The sequence below is a fragment of the Protopterus annectens genome, chromosome 6.part0 (assembly GCF_019279795.1).
Source record: "Protopterus annectens isolate FY-2018-M chromosome 6.part0, PAN1.0, whole genome shotgun sequence".
NCBI lineage: Eukaryota > Metazoa > Chordata > Ceratodontiformes > Protopteridae > Protopterus > Protopterus annectens.
This window is the reverse complement of record NC_056737.1, coordinates 1,527,677,404-1,527,698,596: the sequence shown is the minus strand read 5'-3', so window position 1 is coordinate 1,527,698,596 and position 21,193 is coordinate 1,527,677,404.

Below are 21,193 nucleotides of genomic sequence, written 5' to 3'. Positions count from 1 at the left end.
CTGCCAAGAGGGAGATGTGTATATGGACAAGTTAACATTGTGTGTAGGCTCTGCACTATGCCTACACAGATTTTATTAAATTTAGGGGTCAGTTTAACACCTCAACTTTGCTTTTTCCTGCATCCTTTTAGTGTATTCGACCTGACTAAGACTACTGTGTAATAACTAAATTAAGCTGGTGGCTGGGGGGGTTGCTAGGCATTCAGAAGCCATGTGTATCATTTTAAAGCTTTTCCCCAACCATTTGATCCATTCCTGGCTTGAACAAAAATTATGCATACAGAAAAGAAATTCAATACTACATTTTTATTTCATTTCAAGGAAGAAATAAGTTACATCCAAGTTTTAATGCTCAAAGCTGACCAAACATCAGTTCACAATATAATGAAAAGACAAAAATGCTTTATTAGGCCTGTCATTGAAAACCATCCCCCCATTGGCACATATCTTACAAAGTACTAAAAGCAACTCAAAATAATTTAATGTTTCCTCAACAAAAAAGATCTCAAGTGTCATTACCCCTAACAACTCAAAATAAAAGACCTGTCCCTTCACAAAGCATCCTACAAATTCCTGATGGGGGTAATGTTCACACAAGTTCCCATGCTATAAATGACTCAACACTCTAGGAACACTTTCATCATAATAAACCTAGTTGTAAACCTGGACTATCACATCAACAGTAACAGATGGTATGACAAGTCCCTTACCCAATGCATTCCACATTTGTAAAAGAGGTTGACTTTCCATATCAAGCACAGTACTTCTCTCAGTTTGGATAACTGCAAGAATTCAGGACAAAGTTAATTTCATTCCTTTTCATTCCTTATGCCTCCTTACGCTCCATTCTTCTCTTTCTTCCTTACTCCTATCAAACTCTCTTCTTGACTTTCTCTCTAAATATACCATAGCCTGTTTTTCCCTCACTTCATATTGCAGTTCCTGTTTGTATTAGAATAACATGTCTTTATTTCCTCTACAAGCTGTCTAAAATGTCTCTAAATATTAAATGATTGTCATATAATTTGTATCAATTCTTAACCAATACTTTCATATCATAATAAATTTGTTATAGTTATTTAAACTGTAGATGTTTTGTTTTATTTTTGAAGACTGTAAAATTATTGTTCCTAAAAAGTTTTGTAATGAATTGAAGCTTTTCTCCCTGGGCGTCCACTGAAAATGGACTTCTACCCAGTTGGACTTTCCTGTTAATCAAATGTCAATAAACAAATAAATAAATGAATATATACATAAATAAATACATACATACATGAATAAAACCAACCAATCCATTTTTTGAAAATGGGTTGTTTGCCTCCTCAAAAGAAAAGCAAACATTCTTTTCTTCCAGACTTTTGTGGATGAAATCAGAATTTCATTTTTCTGACTTTACTATATCTACCAGTAGGGAAAATTAAAAAAAATGGTGTCTGGGTATCTTATGTACTACTGTGTTAACATACAACAAACAAACAAAAATGTATTACTTAGGTCAGCTGTATTTCATAACACATTTTTTTTCTGCCAATTTAGGTCTAAATCATTCAATCACAAATTATCTTCATATCCACATTGGTCTCAGCATAGGCCACAGCTCTAGTAAACAATCTCATTAAATGACAAAACAGAACATTCATAAGTAGTGATCATTAAATGTATGCAAATGGCCCCTATACAATACAGACACAAGCTATTAACATATCATTTAAGCTTGCATCTACCATCACTACCAGTTACAGCAGAGAGTCAGTTATCCAAAGCAATTTGGACCTTGGGTAGTTCGGATAATCAAACATACATTGCACTAGATAAATAAACCTATAAATCTTTTTTTTTTTTCGCATGCAGGGAAAACACTTTTCAACCATTCAGAGATTCCAGTGGATAATAAAGAATATTTTTCGCACATGAGAGGGCTGCAAGCTCAAAAAACATGCACACGTGAATAAATATAATGTTTATGTATTCAGACTTTATGATTTTTCCTACCCAAAAACTTTGGAAGGCTGCATTCGGATAACTGACGTTTTGGATGATCAATGTCCAGATAATCGACTCACTACTGTAAACACAAAAAAGCAGTCAGCAGAGGGATTCACAGATGGGTTTCTGTGAAGGTACTAAATGCCTTTAGTAACCCTCATCCATGTTGTTATTGAAGCCTTGCTACTAAATATTTAATGTGTGTGTGTGTGTGCGTGTGTGTGTGTATTTCATTTATTTATTGAAACTAAAAAGTAAACCACTTTCAGTCATAAACCATAGAGTTCCAACACACATGCCCACACATACTTTTAATCCCTACTGGATTTGGGGGAACACCTCTAATTTGTTCTCAAACTTTTGTTCAATCCATCCTAAATTTGGAAATTATTTTGAGTTAATAGCACTAGTAAGAGTATCTAATTTAGAGTCTTTTTTTTGTCCATCGTTCTGGAGGTAAAAGTTGAAAGATATGACACATACATACACACACAACACACAGTGTTCTATCACATATGTAGCTATTTACCCTATTAGAGGAGTGGGCCACTTTTTCCCTTTTTCAGTCACAAGCTTGTTACAGAACAAAAATCATGTTTATTACAGTCCTTTGCAAAAGTTGTTTACAAATAACAAAAAAGAAAACAAAAAAATGAGTATACTCAAACAAAATAAAGTGAGCAAACACACACACACACACTCTTGCATAACAATTCTCATCATCATAAAGTATGTCATAAATAAAGATCCCTAAATCTAAAATTCCTGTCCCTCATCCCTAAACCCTAAAGTCCCAATTGCTTCTTAAACCTACATTCCACATACCCTCCCATTCCAGATCACTGCTTAAACTTAAATTTCCTTACACCTCCTCGTTACTATGGCTCAGTAAACCTAAAATTCCCACACCCCTTCCCTAACCCTAATATTCTTATCACTCCCTAAACCTAAAATCCCCTTTCCCCTCTGGTTCATGATCTCTCTCTCTCTCTAAATCTAAAATCCCCATCCCCAATCCAAAAGTCCCCATCTTTCCAAAAAACAAAAAATTCCCATCCCCCTCCCTAACCCTAATGTTCTTATCTTTCCCTTAACCTAAAATCCCCTTCCCCCTCTGGTCCATGATCCCTCTATAAACCTAAAATCCCCATCCCCAAGCCTAAAGTCCTCATCGTTCCAGAAAAAGTAAAACCCTGTTCCCTCCCTACCCTTAAAATTTCTATTGCTCCCTAAACCTAAAATCCTTCTCACTCTATAACATTGTAGTCCCCGCTGCACCCCATGTCTCCCTACCTAAACTTAAAAGCACCCTCCCATTCCCCTTTCCTCACTTACCTGGTCCATGACAAGCACTTGCTTAATTTGTGAGCAGATGGTGCGGCAGCTGTGTTGTTGAACTCACATTCAGTTTTGAGCATGCACAGATGATCAGATGGTTTTACAGCCATTTGAGTCCCTGTCTGCATGTTTCTGGCATTCAAGCAGCTGTAACACCCACTACAACTGATGTAGACAGTGAACCACTTCATATGCTATGAACAAAGTGAAGAGAAATTGGCCACAATACAGACAGACATTAACATGGGCTACAGTTTCCAAAGTTTTACCTTCTATACACCCAAACTGTCTGCCAGCTTCAGCTGAGCTGACTAAAAAGAGATGTTGGGGTGCCAAGCCCTTCAGAGTTTTCCTGCCACTGAAGAATAAGCTCCTCTGAGGCTTTCGAGGATTGATGCACACACAAACACAACACACACATACAGATATATATACATCTCTCTCTCTCTGTGTACATATATATATATATATATATATATATATATATATATATATATATATATATATATAAATATGCGTGTGTGTGTGTGTGTGTGTGTGTGTGTGTGTGTGTGTGTGTGTGTGTGTGTGTGTGTGTGTGTGTGTGTGTGTGTGTGTGTGTGTGTGTGTGTGTGTGTGTGTGTGTGTGTGTGTGTGTGTGTGTGTGTGTGTGTGTGTGTGAGCGTGCATGTTATTTATTTACTTATTTATTTGACATTGTTAATTGGTTTAGTCTGACTGGGCAGATGCTCTTTTTCAGCAGAGACCTGAGGAGAAAAGCTCCAATAGAATGTTAATATAGAAATAATTAAACAGTTTAACATTAGAGATATACAGTTTTGACCAACACATAGCTAAAAAAGAATTATACCAAACTTAGTGAAAGTAAGTAAAAGGAGAGATATGTCAGACTTAATCAAGATATAAATTATTACAGGAGTAAGGCAAAACTTAGCCTAAGAAACAATAAAACCGTACAACTTAACAGTCAGCAAAAAGAAAACAGTAAAGTGAAATAAAACAGTAGATGTACAGTTGTGAGGTGCCCTTTAAGAGATAAAATTAAATGTCAGAGAAAATGACTGCAGAGACAGAGAGGAGAATACAGTATAGAGGAATGCCTGTGAGAGATCAAACCTGCAGACAGACAAATTTACATATCTTACAGAACTATAGATTAATAATGAATATACACTCCAGGACAGGAGAGATAGCGGCAGTTATTATACATGGAAGAGAGTGTGGAGGTAAAAATTAAGTTGGATCAGTTCAGGAGTTTGTGCTATGAATTGAGCGAATGTAGAGAGAGAGTTCATTTCTAGCAGAGTTGACAGAGTGATTATAAAGTAGTTTGCCAGTGATTTATTGGGTTTGTAGACTTAAAGGAGTTGTTGATCAGAGCTGCAAAGTTCACAGCTATGAACATAAGGAGTGATGAGAGTTGTGAGAGTAGGACAGGCTAAGGGCTGGTTAAGGATGTAGTGAGTCAGGTGCAGCTGAGGCAGAAGGAGTTGATGGAGAAATTCTAGCCAGTGGAGTTTTTCTAGAGAAAGGCAGTGGTGTGAGCAAAAGGATGCATTTCTGGCAAATCTAGCTATTTTGTTATATGTGAGTTCAAGTTTAGTAGAATGATCTTCTGAAGGTTATTTAGGACTGTGGCAGCATATAGTGGGGTAGGAAGTGTATAGGCCTGAGCTAAAGAGAGTTTAGACTTGTGTCAGGAATTGTTTGTTTCTATATAGTAGGCCAAGTTTTTGGTGGGTCGTTTTGATGCAGCTGTTGATGTGTAGATCAAATTTAAGTTGATCGTCGATGATAATCCCTAGTAATTTAGTATGCATTTCAACCTTGATCATATTGTGAAGGTGGATATGAGGTGTTGGAGAGACTTATGGAGGAAGAGGAGAAATTTTGTTTTGTTAGGGTTAAGCAGAAATTGATTAGTTGTGAGACATTTTTCAACAGAGTGCAGAGATTCTTGGGTGAGGATGAGTATGTGAGGTAGATTGTCAGAGGTAGAAATTATAGTAGAGTCATCAGCATATTATATTAGTGAGGAGTGTGGACAGGACTGTTAAAGGTTATTAGTAAAGATGTTTAATAAAAGAGGTCCAAGGATGGAGCCTTGGGGAACCCAGTTTGAACAGGGAGGATTGGGGAAGTTGCAGAGAGCCATTTGACAGCTTGTAGTGTATTTGAGAGGTAACTAGAGACTCAGCAAAGAGTAGAGTTGGAAAGATTAAGGCAAGTAAGTCTGGTCAGAAGAAGGTTGTGAGAGACATTGTCAAAGGCTTTAGGCATGAGAGTCACTTGCTGCTGTTAAGAGATGTAGAGATAGTACGTGTAAATGATATTAGTGCTGTGACTGTGCTGTGATGAGGGCAAAGACCGTGTTGTGTAGGGGTGAGATAATCTTGAATATTATGTGCAATGAGCTGTTTATAAATGCACTTTTCAAGAATCTTTGAAAGAGGGAGATAGAATAGCAATGGGCTTGAAGTTAGAGTGGTGGGTGGAATTTCCTCCTTTATGCAAGGGAATAACATAGAACGTCTTCCAGATATCAGGGACTATATTTTTCTAAACTGACCTATTGATTAATATGAAGATGGGATATGTAATGGAAGATGCTGGTAATTTAAGGTAGAGAGGCTGCAAGTTATCAACAGAAGGGGAGCAGGGTTTATGTTTACTGAGGAGTGATCTAAATATAAGAAGTGGGGATAGGCTTAAGAGAAAAGCAGGTTGTGTGGGAAAATGGGGGGGGGGGTAACCAGGTAGGTATTTGCATCTTTCTTAGTTAATTTCTGTATGGAGTCTATGAAGAAGGTTTTAAGAAGAGTGGCAGTCTCTAGGGCTATTAGTGGAGGAATTTGGTGCAGAGGGGTTCCCTGGGTGTAAGAGCTTGTTGATGGTGTTCCAGAATTTCTTGGGATTAGAATGGAGTTTTTTCATGTGGATTTAGGTAACATTTTTTATCAAGGCTAATTTGTTTTTTTGTTAAATTATGAAGTTTTCTGTAAGCTGAAGATTGGAAGGCATTTTGCATTTATGCTAGGTTTTCCAAGCACAGTCCTGCTTGTGCATGAAGGAAAGAGAGTCTTTAGTTACCCAAGGTGCAAAATTGGATTTAATTCTAATTTTCCTGATGGGAGCCAAGGAATTTATGTTGTTAAGGAAGATGATGTTACATTTTAAAGCAGCTTCTCTGAAAGAATGACCAGTTAATGTGCAGAGCATATGATTAAATGTGTCTGGATTGAAGTTTGAAAGTTTGAGACAGTCTTTGCATTGGTGCGATGGGGGGATACACGCACACATACATGCACATGCACACACACACGGATATATATTTATAGATATAGACACACAGACACACACACACACACACACACACACACATATATATATATATATATATACATAAATATATATATAAATATATATATATATATATATATATATATATATATATATATATATATATATATATATATATGTATATATATATATATATATATATATATATATATATATATATATATATATATACAAAAACACACATATTTTCAAAATATTGAGACCACAATGCCGAATTTTGAAAATACTGAAACTTTAAAATGCTAAAGCTGTTTAGAATGTGTTAAAAGATAGAAATGGATAATGCAGACATACAGAATGCTGACAACAATGCAGGAAGTTGCACATAAATGTTTGTAAAAATAAATATGTCTCTTTAAATTTTTCTACTAATTATTTAAACAAACATGGTGCATGTTTCATATAATGCTACCAGCAGTAATGAAGTGTGTAGACAACAATAAGTTTGCAAAAAGGTATATGCCCTTTTCCCCACTGTAGTGCAATCCTGCCATTGGTCTATAGAGTTGGGGCATTGTGAGGGGTGTAGACCCCCACCTAGATGTGTTTTAATATGGTCTGCAGAATAAAGACAAGTTCATAGATAATGACTGCGTGAAAGCTATAAGAAATGTTTTGGAACTGTGATTGGTATGGTAATGTTGCTTAGATTAGGAATTGCAATTTTGTTTGATGAGTTTACAGTTTATTTCTGTAGAGGTAGTTGTTATTTTTGGAAGTTTAAAGTTTTGTTGGTATAGTATGTGGGTGGAATTCAATAAAGCCTACACAAAGCAATTCCCTGTGTAGGAATAGTGTTGTGGCCCGAACATGGAACATGGTCGCCGAGCGATCCAGGAAAGAGGGGCTGGGGGCTTTGCAAGAGCATGTGGACACGGAGGTGTCTATGGAATGCAAATCACCTCATAAGCTGGTGAAAAACATGCAAATGAGGGTGATTTGTGATTCAAAAAGCAGAAAGGCACCTGTATAGGTGCCGTGTCTGTACAAGAAATGTATGGAGTTACAAACTGTGTACCGTAGTGTAAATTTTAAACAGGGGATGTAAAAGCCTAAAAAATACTGGATATTGCACAGAAAGCATGCAAACAACCAAAACTATGGCCAGTGATTTAAAAAAGCAATGCAAATTATGAAAAACTATAAATTTTTTGAATACATATATCACATTTAAGTGGTTCGAAGCAACACACAAACATACCATTATGCAAAAAAAAAAAAATCAAAAGTGTAAAAAATGAAAATAAGACAAATGCAAAAGTATAGCATTAGTGTGTCCAGCATGCAGAGTCATACAAGGTTATAGTGGTTGCTAAGAAGATAGGCCCTGGTGTAGTACAGTATCCAGAGTATACGTAGTTAGGTGTATGTAAATGAGCCAGGGTTATTGAATAGCAAAAAGGGCCACTGTGCCGTAGGTACAAACCATGGTAGGGCTAGAACTATGTTAGTGTAGGCAGAACAGATAGCTGACATCAAAAGGGGGTGTGTCATGCCATGTATAAGTGGAGTGGAGCTTAGTAGCACCTGTTTGTGCTCAGCTAAGCACAGCTAAGCAGGGGGGCATGTCTGAGGCTGCTAAGGTATGCTTAGCCCTGTGGTGCGTGTTTTAGCTGGTTAAAGAAAAGCTAAGCATGCCTGTATGCAGGGGCGGGGTTCCAAACTGCTAAGCAGTGTTTACACAATGCTGTGGGTTTGCACGGTGCAGTGTGGGGCTTAGCAGTTGAAGAAAAAATAAATAAAAGGAAATAGCCTGGGAAAGCCAATCACATATAAATGAGTGATAAGCCTTGCTCCACTAACACTGGCTCATTCAAGCCTCTCAATGATATAGTTGGCAGGTGGAATATATCATAGTCAGCCAATCACACAAGCTGCATCTGCAGCACACCAGCATAAAGTATGCATACACTCTTCAACCAGATTTTCCCACATACTCTGCACCATTGGAGTACACACTCTTGGGAATTTTAACTGACAAAATGATAGGGGCTGCTGCTGCTCTGCAACATCTGTATACGCTAGAGGCTGAGGTCTGTGATGATGCTGATGTTGACAATAGTCCTAGACTGAGAAGGAGAATAGTGTTCAGGCTCAGGGTAACCTTTCAGAGGCTACATGAGCTGGAGATAGTAGAGCACTACAGGGTGAACAGGGACATTCTACAGGAACTCAACAAGCTCTACCCCCCTCACTTCAGGCCCAGAGCCAACCGAGGGGAACTCATCCCAGTGGAAACAAAGGTATGGGTAGCCTTAAGAATACTAGCTAAAGGTACTTTCCAAAGACCTACTGGGAACATCATGGGGTCTCACAGGCTTCCACATCCAAGGTAGTCCACCAGTTCCTGGATGTCATGCTAACACATGCCAGTGAGGATATTTATTTTCCCCTCACCCTTGAGTAGAGGACCACCAATATGCATCTCTTCCACCACGTAGCACACTACAAAGAGGTACTGGGTGCCATAGACTGTACTCATGTACACATCAAAGCACCACCCGGTGAGGAGGGTAGAGTCTATGTCAACCACAAGGGGTATCACTCCATCAGCTGCCAGGTCATGTGCAATGCCCAGGGCATTATCATCAATGTGTGTGCTGGCATCCCTGGCAGTTATCAAGACTCCTACATCTGGCATGCATCAGAGCTGTACCAGACATTTGCCAGCCGGGACATCCCATATGGCTTCTACTGGGGGATGCTGGCTATGCACTGGAACAGTGGATGATGACACCCATCAGAAATGTGCACACACCAACTGAAGAATGCCATAATGAGGCACACGCACAAATGCAGAACATTATAGAACATGTGTTTGGGCTGCTCAAGTCATGGTTCTGCTGCCTTGACATATCTGGTGGAATCCTGCAGTACTCTCCAGCCACATGTGCACACATGTTCATAGTATGTGCCATGCTACACAGTATGATCCTGTGGAAACAGCTGGGGCAGAAACATTACAGAGAAGGGACAAACAGACCCCCACCACTGCCAAGGTCCCCACAGGCACAGGGGGGACTTGGAGGAGGAACCCCTGGGCCTTTCCCTGTAGACAGACATAGGCATGCCCAGTTTGCCCTGGCCTTGGCAAATTGGCAATACATAACACACATACTGACAACCTAGGGACCCAAGGAGTGACACCTCACTCCAACTCACATACATAGTAAAAAGGATGCCAGCCACGTCATACTACCTGTACCTTACCATGTATAGGCTGTGTACTGTGTGCATCCGACAGAGTCAGCCCTGAAGTACTGTTCTCTCAACTGTTACAGGCACAAGGTAAGTCACTATTCTGAACAACAAATTAACGGGGTAGTAGACTGTGGTAGCATATGTACAGTATTGCTACATGTAGGCAAGGGAATGGAGTGGGCTACCTGGATAGCATCAGACAACTAACAGCTATGTGGGACAACAGGAACTCTCTGCCAAATACTGGCTGCCCTAGAATATGCAGTAGGCCCCAAGCCAGCAAAAGCCCCTGTACTATGTGAGGGAATTACAAACAGTGGGGTCATAGGACAGATACATGGATGTCAATTTTGGAGTCCCCTACATACCTCTCAAACTCTGAGAGCAAGAAATATGGACATAGCCATAAAGAAAAGTGGGACAATGGCCCAAAAAGAGGGACAATTGTTAAATACTGTATTTACAAACTTAGAAAGTTGATAGAATAACAACTTTTGCATTAGCATGAATTTTCTGAAGGGTATGAAGTCTGAAACTCAAATGTCTGTCATTATTTTCTAACTTCAGTCTTTAATGATTTGTCAGTAATTTTCCAGAAAAAACACAATTTTATGAACAATGGACCAAACATATAAGGTAAACATCTGGACAGTCTGCAAAACTCTGTACAGTTTAGAGGTATGATGCCCTAACCCTGACACACATGTGTTCCCATAGAACTGCAGTAACATTTATGTTTATAAGGTAATAGCAGCAGACCACACATTCCCAGGGATGTCCCAATCAACTTGCTAACATGTTCCATTTCCAGAATATGCAGGGGTCAATGTGCTATGTATTTGTGTGGTTAATAGTGTCAGGAAGTAGATTGCACTGACTGGTGGCTGTTTTGGCTTAGTGGGCTAAGTACGTTACTGTAGCTGATAGGGTCTATGGCTTGAGACTGGCTGTGACTACTGTTTTGCATGTGAGCTACACCTACAGTAGGAGTTCTACAGACTGTACGGATGTCAGTATTTGTTACTGCAAGAAAGCTGGACAAAGCCAGAAACAATGGAGGGACAAAGGACCACAGATATGGACAGTACACAGCTCTGAATAACCAAGACGGTGGCTAGTAGAACAGCAGGTTGTGACAATTCATTGTAGTGCCAGGATATAAAGGCTGCCTTGTAACTGTGTCAGTACTGACAACACATCAGTGGGCGCCATCCATACCCCACGAATGATAGGGTTTCGCAGAATGTCCACATGTATGGCTCATATATCTGTTCCATTTGTCATGACATTGCATTTGTCTGGCAAAGTACTGTCAAACCAATAAAGGTTGATGTGAAAACATAATGACAGGCAGTTGAGATGCAGACTTCATACCCATAAGAAAATGCAAGCTAATATGAAACCAGTCTACCAACTGTCTACATTTGTAAGAGCAATATTAACATCCTGTCCCCATGTTTGGGCCTGCATCCTAGTGTTATATATGGGCCTGTCCAGATGTCTGACTGCAACAGTTTGAGAGGTATGGCCAACATGTAGCCTGATAATAACAGTGCAACACAAACCATCTCTGGACCGCAGCAGATTTATGGGGCACAATGCTGGACAACCTGCAAAACAGTACAATCAGAGGTGTGAAGCACATAACCCTGTGTGTGGTGTTATAACATCCGCCCCAGTCACACCATAACTACAACTACATAGGCCAGCAACTGTGGACAAAGCCTGGAACTGGAGCAGAGCAGGACAAAGGCCCACATATAAGGAGAAGGAGGATCCACTGGCTAGACAAATGTAGAATGTGCAGACTAGAACAATTCGTGCAGTTGCATGGGTTCCCTGCAGTGTATGGGGTCAGTATCTAAATGTCTGTCAGTGGTTCCTCACATTAATCTATATTGATCTGTCACTGACATATTAGGAAATCACAGTGCTATGTAAAATGTACCACACATATTATGCAAAACTCTGCTCAGTCTAATACACTCTGTACCCACCCTAGATATGACTCAGTTAATAATGATAGTACACAGCCAGGAGATCCCTCAGCCAGTATATTAGTGAGCTGCTGGACTGTTTAAATAGGTTAATCAGCCAATTGTCTACAGCACACAAAATCCTGGACCAGAGTACAGGTAGGTCTGGCCCGGAGTCCCACTGCTAGTATTGATGGTCACACAGGGCATGCTCCTACACTTAGTTAATTTCAGCCCATATCTGAACCCTCATCTGCTATAGAACTGCGATGTCCATATATGCCTGTGCATACAGACAGCTATATACACCTTAACTATCTCCCCACCCCCATCGGACATGATTACCCTCATCTATCCGTATGTGGCACATATAAGATATAGCTAGATCGGTTGAGTGTGATATACATACACACACACACACACACACACACACACACACACACACACATATATATATATATATATATATATATATATATATATATATATATGTAACATATACAAATATATAATTTGTAGAGGGGCAGAGACAGGGACAGTGACCCTGAAAGGCATAGAGTGATGTAGTGCTGAAGCCACTCTTACACCAATTGTAACCAGTGGCATGTGCAAATACTATGGTGAGCTCCATTGTGTAATAGTAGGTAGGTAGGGGTTGTAATCTCACATCACTCACCGTGTGTGTGTGTGTGTGTGTGTGTGTGTGTCTGTGTGTGTGTGTGTGTGTGTGTGTGTGTGTGTGTGTGTGTGTGTGTGTGTGTGTGTGTGTGTGTGTGTGTGTGTGTGTGTGTGTGTGTGTGTGTGTGTGTGTGTGTGTGTGTGTGTGTGTGTTTGTTTGTGTATCTATTATACATACAGTAGAATACAGATGCCCAACACTCCTAAGTCTGTGTAATGGTCATCCATTTTATGGTCCTGTGACTAGTGTCCTCCATAACAGTGGCCTACCTGTCAGCAGGTACTGATGTCATTCACCCCAACAACAGTGGCAGACACTTTCCAAATGCATAAGCTGTGTGGTGCATGTGATAAGTATGTAGCAGTATAGTGTAGACAGTTAGGTAGGTAGTGGTTCTAATCCCAACAATGGCAACTCAGGACTGGGGTAGAAGTTGTAACATCACACACAGGGTTACGGACTTCACACCTATGACTGTACCTGTTTAGCAATTTGCCAGAAAACCACAATGTTATGACAAATAGACCAAACATATATGGCAAACATCAGGACATTCTGCAGAAATCTGTACAGATGAGAAGTATAGCCACCACCTGTCCCACTCTGCAGGTTGCAGTCCATGTTTGGCCAAGTGTGACCTGTAAAAACAACTCAAACAATACAGAGGTTCCAAAAGTGTAGGACAACAAACATTTCCTATAATTGCCTAATAGTTGCATAAAGCAGTTATTTCACATCAGAAGCACCTTAATGTAATGAGAAATAGCATAAGCTATGGAAATGTGACACAAAGAAGCTGTCATATTGGAAAAATAAGAGAAATCCTGTCTGTTGCACTTGATATGGGTATAGTTTGTCCTGCCAACTCTCATGATACTACAAGAAGTGTCCTACATTGCACATTTGATAAGATGGCAACCCTACTCTGTGTTGCCCATGTGTGTGCAATATGCAGACATGTGTAGACCCTGTAAGTAGCTGCTGTCCCCAATGACCCACATGTATCTAGGCATGAATGCTAACTGCCACCACCTGCATTTGTAGCTACTGCCTAAGGCTGTGACAACTGTAAGTAGTGTTCTATCTGTCATTGACCCCCAACTGATGTTAACTCACTGCAACAGGGTCATATATCGGGTATGGAATGGTGCCTAGGTCCTGACATCAAGCTGAATGCAGAAAACAGTACCATCATACCATATGGCAAGGATATGGCCCTACTATTTCACACATCAATGGCAACCCCATAAGCACACAACTTGCACTGAGAGACCTGGGTAGTCAAGTTGATAACACTGTTACATTTAGCCATCAAGTAGAGGCAGTGGTCAGAAAAGGCTTGTACGTGGTTCACCACATAGGTAAAGGGAGTGCATCAAGACTAAAGGTGGACATTACTGTATAGTCCTCAGTCAGTACAACAATAATTTAGTACCATGGCCCATTTGGTATTAACCTATCCAGACATCTGCAGCAACTGGAAAGGCCAAAGTAATACCCACAAAGGTAATCCATGACCTCCAAGACCTGTTCCATGCAAACAGCCTTGAATCAGTAGTAGCCCACTCGGTATTGGACAGGTTGTCCACAGGTGGGCTGTGGCATGCCAAGATGGCAATATTGTGCCCAGCCCTTCAACAGGTGACCCATATATGTGAGTCTAACTCTTCACTCATTACCAGTACAACAGGCCTGAATCTGATATGCAACATCAAAAAACCTGCTGGAGAGGCAAGTTTGTCTCCTAGAGGCTGCCCTGTTGCAGGAATGCACTTCTCAGACATGTCAAACAGAGTACCATGCAGACCCTCATCAAGTGCTGCAATGATGAGTGGATGGGAAACCACAAATCTGTCCTAGGGGTTGCACCTGGGTCCCTCAATGACAGGGGCAACAGGTGCTGATCAATGATTCTGTTGAGGATAAAGTAATGGCTAGACTTGTAAGGGACCCAGGGCCATTGCACTAGTAACCTTCTATAATCCTATAAGCCTGTGATCCTACAGAACCCCCAGGTGGCATGTATCAAGAGTTGCATGCTGTGTCAAGGGGTATGCATGCAAGATTACACTGTCAACCCACATTGTCCCTCACACACTGTTCTACACATACACACCTAGGTAATCATGCACATATACAGCTGTACCTTGGCAATGTCACATTTATGAGTTGACACTATGCCATCCTGAGCTGCTGTATTGGCATCAGGTCCCCATGATGTAAACACTCAGGCACCTGCAACAGAAACAGAATAAGGGCTGAGAGACAACAGTTACTCAGTAATACTAGCAGCAATACAGCATCATGACACAAAGGTGCATACACTTTGATGTGTACACATGACAATTGCCAGCAGACAGCACCTTGCAGGGCATAACAATACAGCACTACAAACTGCCATTAACTGTACTATATTCACCCTGTACATCAGACACATATTAATTAGCATGTCCCTGCATCGATGGTATGGATGACAGGAATGTGGCACAGGTATAGTCACATGCACAGGGTGTGGTGTTGGGTTGCCAAAGGCATAGGCTGTGCCACACAGCTGACATCATATGTGTGTGTCTGGAGAGGTGCTGGTCAGCTGGATCATGGAGAGGAGCTGTGTGTGTCTGGTGGTGACCTGCATCTGACAGTGATGTGCAAATGTGTGCAAGTAAACAGTCAATCCATGTGCCAGCCCTACACAAGGGTATGTTGGACAGCTGTGGACTGTACATGGTAGAATGGACAATTCACTGTCGCCAGCCATGAACATGGGAATTAGTTCCACCAGGAGTGCCACTGGCACCACCATGCCCAGGGCCAGACGTGGTACTATTTGCTGATGGTGACTGGTGTCTGCTGGGTCTGTGCCCCTCACAAGACCACCCAGGACCACATGCCCATGGCCTGCCATGTTGTGGTGTGGACAGCACCCTCCCTTCAGTAGTGCTGGCGGTACTGCCACTATGGGAGTGTGACTGTGCATGGCCATGTGAGCTCTCAGCTGATGTTGTTTCTGACCTACATCCACTTGTCCGATGCCCTACTCCCACCACATTTTCAAGCACAGACATTTCACAGTTTAGGACTGACAATGTCTCACCCCACAGTCCATCCACTACATCAGTGAAATGATGTAAGGTATCACCAATGCCATGGATGGAGTCATGCATGCCAGGCAGTGTGGCATCCATAACCCCGAGCTTCCATCTAGTATACTGTTCACAATGTGCCTGTGCCTCCATGACAGACTGAAACATGCATCGGGTGATGCCTGCTGTTACACCTCTGACAGGTGTTAGATGGGTAGCAGTCCTCCTTCAAGCACCCCTGTCAATCTGCCTGTGTGGGACTTCACCAGCTCTCTGGCTATAGCTAGTGTCTACAGTCACAAATGCCATAGTCACCACACTCTCCTGTTCAATACCACCACCATCTGACTGTCCAATATCTGTGGCTGCTGGGGACTGTGTATATGTGGGCATACTGACTGTGTGCAGGGACATTGGGGGAGGAAGTGGGATGTCAACCAATGGGACAAATTTAGCCCCCAACCCCCCCCTTGTGCATCACTATGGCCACCATCATCATCAGAGTCTGATGAGACACTGACATCAGATTGTGAGGGGGACACACCCCAACCCGCATGGTCACCTGTGAGGGAAAGGCAACATGACTACATTAATCCCTGCACTATAGTGTCTGCTGATCCACATACACACACACACACACACACACACACACACACACACACACACACACACACACACACGCACGCACAGGTGAGGTGCCACAAATGCTTTATACAGACCACATGTTATGACTGATGCCATGTACAACACACAAGCAAACCACAACAGACACACACAATACAGACTCTTAACAACATGCAGTGCAGCTACATCCAGTTAATATTGCTAGTACTATACACCTGTGAGATAAGTGACATGTCAGTGTCTGTGCTGGACCTTCACCTAAAACACAGTGCACCCATTTCCACAATAGTAATGCACACTTTTTTAGCAGACTGCCTACACCTTCACAAAAATACATTCTAATATGTTATAGCTCCTGCAAATATGCTACTGTGATTACAGATGTTATGCACTGCAGTGAACCTCTCCACGAGTGAACATGCAAGTATTGCATTATGGCTAAGGTTAACAGTTGTGTCCATGGCAAACTGGCAGCTGTTAGCATGCCTAAGTTATAGATGAGCCATAGCAAAATAGTTCCACACTCATCGGCTACAGCATGATGGACCCTGGCCACACCACAGGTACCTATGGATTTGTATGGGAGAGTTATTGTCAGCAGACACAAATATGGCATTGGTACAGGATAATTAGTGCATATATCAATATGTACAGTACAAACTGTGATACTACCTACATTGCTGACATATGTGTGCACGTGTGCATTACAACCCCCCCCCCGCACAAATGCAGATTGACCTGACATATGTATACAAGTATGCAAAGGCTGCCACTATGAATGCTACAGTATTAACGTGATGACAACTAGATGTTTACCTGGATGCTTCTTGGCTGTGGAAGCTGTGCCACCCACCTCCACGACATACGTTGTTATTCATTCTTGTGAGCTGGTGGCTGAACACAGGTTTGCCATAGGACATGAGGTTTCAGTAAATATGAGACATATACACACCTCCACTCTGTACAGGCAGTAAGATGCACAAGGGACAGTGCAGGGGCAGTTCACCATTGCTAGCTACTGGCCATCACATGTGACCAGGAAGCACATTCCGCCTATATGGATCTCATCAACTGTATTATGATTTGGGTCTGTACCCTGATCCTGGGTCACTTGAATGACCAAAACATACATTGGAAGATGTACCCATGCAAGCACATAAATAGCTGGAGAACCATTAACAGTGGAATTACAAACACCTTGGTGAAGCTAGGGGCTACTCCCACATGCGGTGAAGGTGTGTTGGAGATGATATTACAAACACAAGTTACCACTGCAGCATCCCTACAGTGTCATCCTCTGTGGCAAAGCAACCATTATGTGGTCATGTTTGCAGTTACCATCTCCCACAGCACCCATCTAGCTATGGGTTAGATATGCATAAATCTTCAATGTGGAATTTAACCTCCTTGGGGATGGTATACACAGCCTCACAGCCCCAACCCCTCTGTAGGGACTGGCACCAATATCCATGCATACACACAAGTGCTACATGTGCATTTGTGTAAATGCATGGAGTCAGGTATACCCAACACAACTACATCATCCTCTGCAAAGATACGTACACCTGTCTGACTGCCATCTGCAATACATAGTGTCTATAACAGGGATGACATGCTGCTGTCTGAGACAAAGTAGGAGCAGGTGCCCATTTTGGAGCAATGTCTCCTTAGCATGAACAAGTGAATGGGATCACTCCTGGACATCTGCACAGCAAACTCAGACCCCACACTGTCGACATCCACTACAGATAATCATCTACCATTCCCCACATATGTCCGCAACATCACAGGAAGGACTTACAACTGCTCAGTTGTGGTGGTCAAGGACACCAGCTACACTAGCGCTGTAGGTATAGAATACTTGATGCCTGACAGAGTCAGTGTAGGCTTTACCCCCTGTCCCCCCATCAGTACATCAGGATGTCCACAGTACCTGCCCCCTTCTCCTATATGTAGGGAATAGTTTTCCACTGCCATTTGAAAATAATGGTATGTATGCACCATGGGAGCCTATCACATCACAGGCTGCATCCTAAATGACCTCAAGCATAACCTTGCAACACCATAAGTCACTGTATTAAAAGGAGGCCTGACTATAGCCTTTGTCCCAGCCATGTGAAGGACAACCACTGTCACCCCTTTACACTAAGGGGGGCATCCACCAATTTGTCACATTATACACCCATCAGCTTAACTAGACTGTTCTTCAAGGCTATAGCACAATTTATAATGAATCTCATTAACAAGGACATTGGTGACCTCCACACACTCCATCATGCACAGTTAGGCTTTGTCAAAGAAGGGATCATGTCTGTTACATTCGTTGACCTCTTTGTCAAAGTCACCAAACCCATGGATGGGAGGGGTGACAGTACACACTGCCTACCTTGACCTGGACAAAGTCTTTGACAGTATAACCCACTTGGCCATAATGGATATACACTCCCAAGTATGCATCACACCACATATTACCATAGGGTAGCACACTGGCATGCTGACACGCCCCACCTAATCCACATAGGGGAATCCACCTCCAGTGATTCACTCATAACTAGTGTCATAACCTGTTGTTCTGTGTTTGGACCTCTGTTTTGTATGATGCACACTTCTGAGGTGCAGGGCACAGCCATTGGCCAATGGCCGACCATGTCTGCAGACAACTGCATCCTGTGTGCTCTCACCAGATTCCCTCATGATGTGGACATCTGCCTAAGAGGGTCTCAAGCAGATACATGACTGGTGCCAGAATCATGGCCTCAGGCCACATACCAGGAAATGTAGTGTCAACCCGTTTGGGGAGATTGACATCCCCACATATTATCAGAGTACTAACAACATCCTAGGCATGCAATCAGTTGTGAGGAATCCGTGCACACATGTCAATGACAACATGATATGTCATCACCATATTGCTTCTGTTGTAAGGTAAACCTTCTACATGGCCCACCTCATACATGAGGGTATGTGATCCAGGGACATGGCTTCCTAACATCCCTGTATTCCCCCCATAAGGCCCATTATTGAGTATAATGTCCTGTTCATCATTCACATCACTCAGCACATACAGCAGCTGGGGACATCACAGAAGTTCCTCACCAGGGAATACCAGGACCTCAAACATCTACCATACACAGATAGGCTATAAGCCCAACCCTCTACCCAGTTTTATACATACTCGTCAGAGGTGACCTCTGTCTGGCATGCAAGGCAATTATGGCTCCACATTGTTGGGACTGCTGCACAAGTGCAACTCAAGCTCCACTCTATTAACACACACATACACACACACACACACACACACACACACACACACACACACACACACACACACACACACACACACACACACCCTCAACCTGGTGTGTGACATCATCTGGGTTTGTTGTTGGCTCAGATGTGTGTCTCACACACTCACTCTGCTGAGGAATGATCACCCTGTTCACATCAGGCAGGGTAGCTATTTACGCCTTTGCAGATGGAACCTGGATAACTGGATGGTTAACTGCACATATACCCTTGGGATACCACCAGTGCCCCTGTTGGACTGGGGCATCAGGTGCTGTCTTGCATACACATGGGCTAGCATCTGGCCTAGGCATATGGGAGCTCAGGGCCCATAGCCTAGTAACCTCATATGGTCCTAGATATACCGGTTACCTGTGTGCTGTGACAGACTGTGCTGTTATATGTCCACACTCATCACTGACATTGACTGTGCTGTGTCCCCTATGGGCAATATTACAGTACCATGTCATACAGCCAGCATCCGACAAATAGGTGAGTGGTAATACGAGTGTATGTGGGCATTCCAACATCTGTGCTACACAATAACTAAGAGCAGTGCATACGTGGTGTAGGGTTTCCTCCTCATAGCTGTCTGACATCTGTAGTACCCAGATGTTTGTGGAATTTATACATATGCCTGATATATGTAGCCAGACAAATGGGAATGTCTGGAATCCAGTTGGACAATATGTAATTGTTGTCCCCAGAGTGTGGGGAATGTGTCTGTGACATGTCAGACCCCTCGGAGCACAGTAATGGTACATTAATATCTGGTAGTGTATTCATTCCCTTACACTGTATGCTCAATATGTACACACTGTTTGAGACTTGGCATGAGAGATCATTTTATTGCTGTGTATAACAGTGTCAGAATCAGATATGGTGATTAAAGCAGATTTAAGTGGGTTTGCATGATGCGCTGTGATGCTCAGCGGCATTTAGTCCCACTTATCCCCTTAGTTATCCCCTTTGGGAAAAAAACATGCACCCATGAATTACCTCATAGGTGGCAGTACACTAAACACTGAAAGTGTGATAAGAGACTTAGGGACACAGGTGGATAGTGGTCTCACCTTCAATAACCACATCGCCACAGCAGTCAGAAAATCCTTCCATGTAGCATACCTCATCACTAAGGGCTTTTCATCCAGAAAAAAAGGAGGTCATTGTCCCACTGTACTCATCCCTCATTAGACCCATTATAGAATACAACACCCCATTTGGTATGTACCTCTCAAGACATCTGCAGCAACTGGAAAGGCCACAGAAATACCTCACTAAAAGAATCACAGGCCTAAAGCAGATGCCCTATGCTGACTGCCTTAAAAAACTCCAGCTATACTACATATTGTCTACTCAGAGGCAATCTCTGCTTATTGTGCAAGGCTATGTCAAGCCCAGAGCTGTTGGACATGCTACACTTAAAGAAATCCCAATGCCTCAGAGCCACATGCTCCAGGGATCTAAACCTTGTCATCACAATAAACAAAACATGCTGGAGGAATAGGTTCCTGACCCAGAGACTCCCCAGACTCTAGAATAGACTGCCTATACATGTCAAGCAGAGCACCTCCTTGGCCCTCTTCAAAAGAAACCTTGATGATTGGATGGGAGAAAGGAAATTCACCCCGGGGATCACGTCAGTCACTCTGCTAGACAGG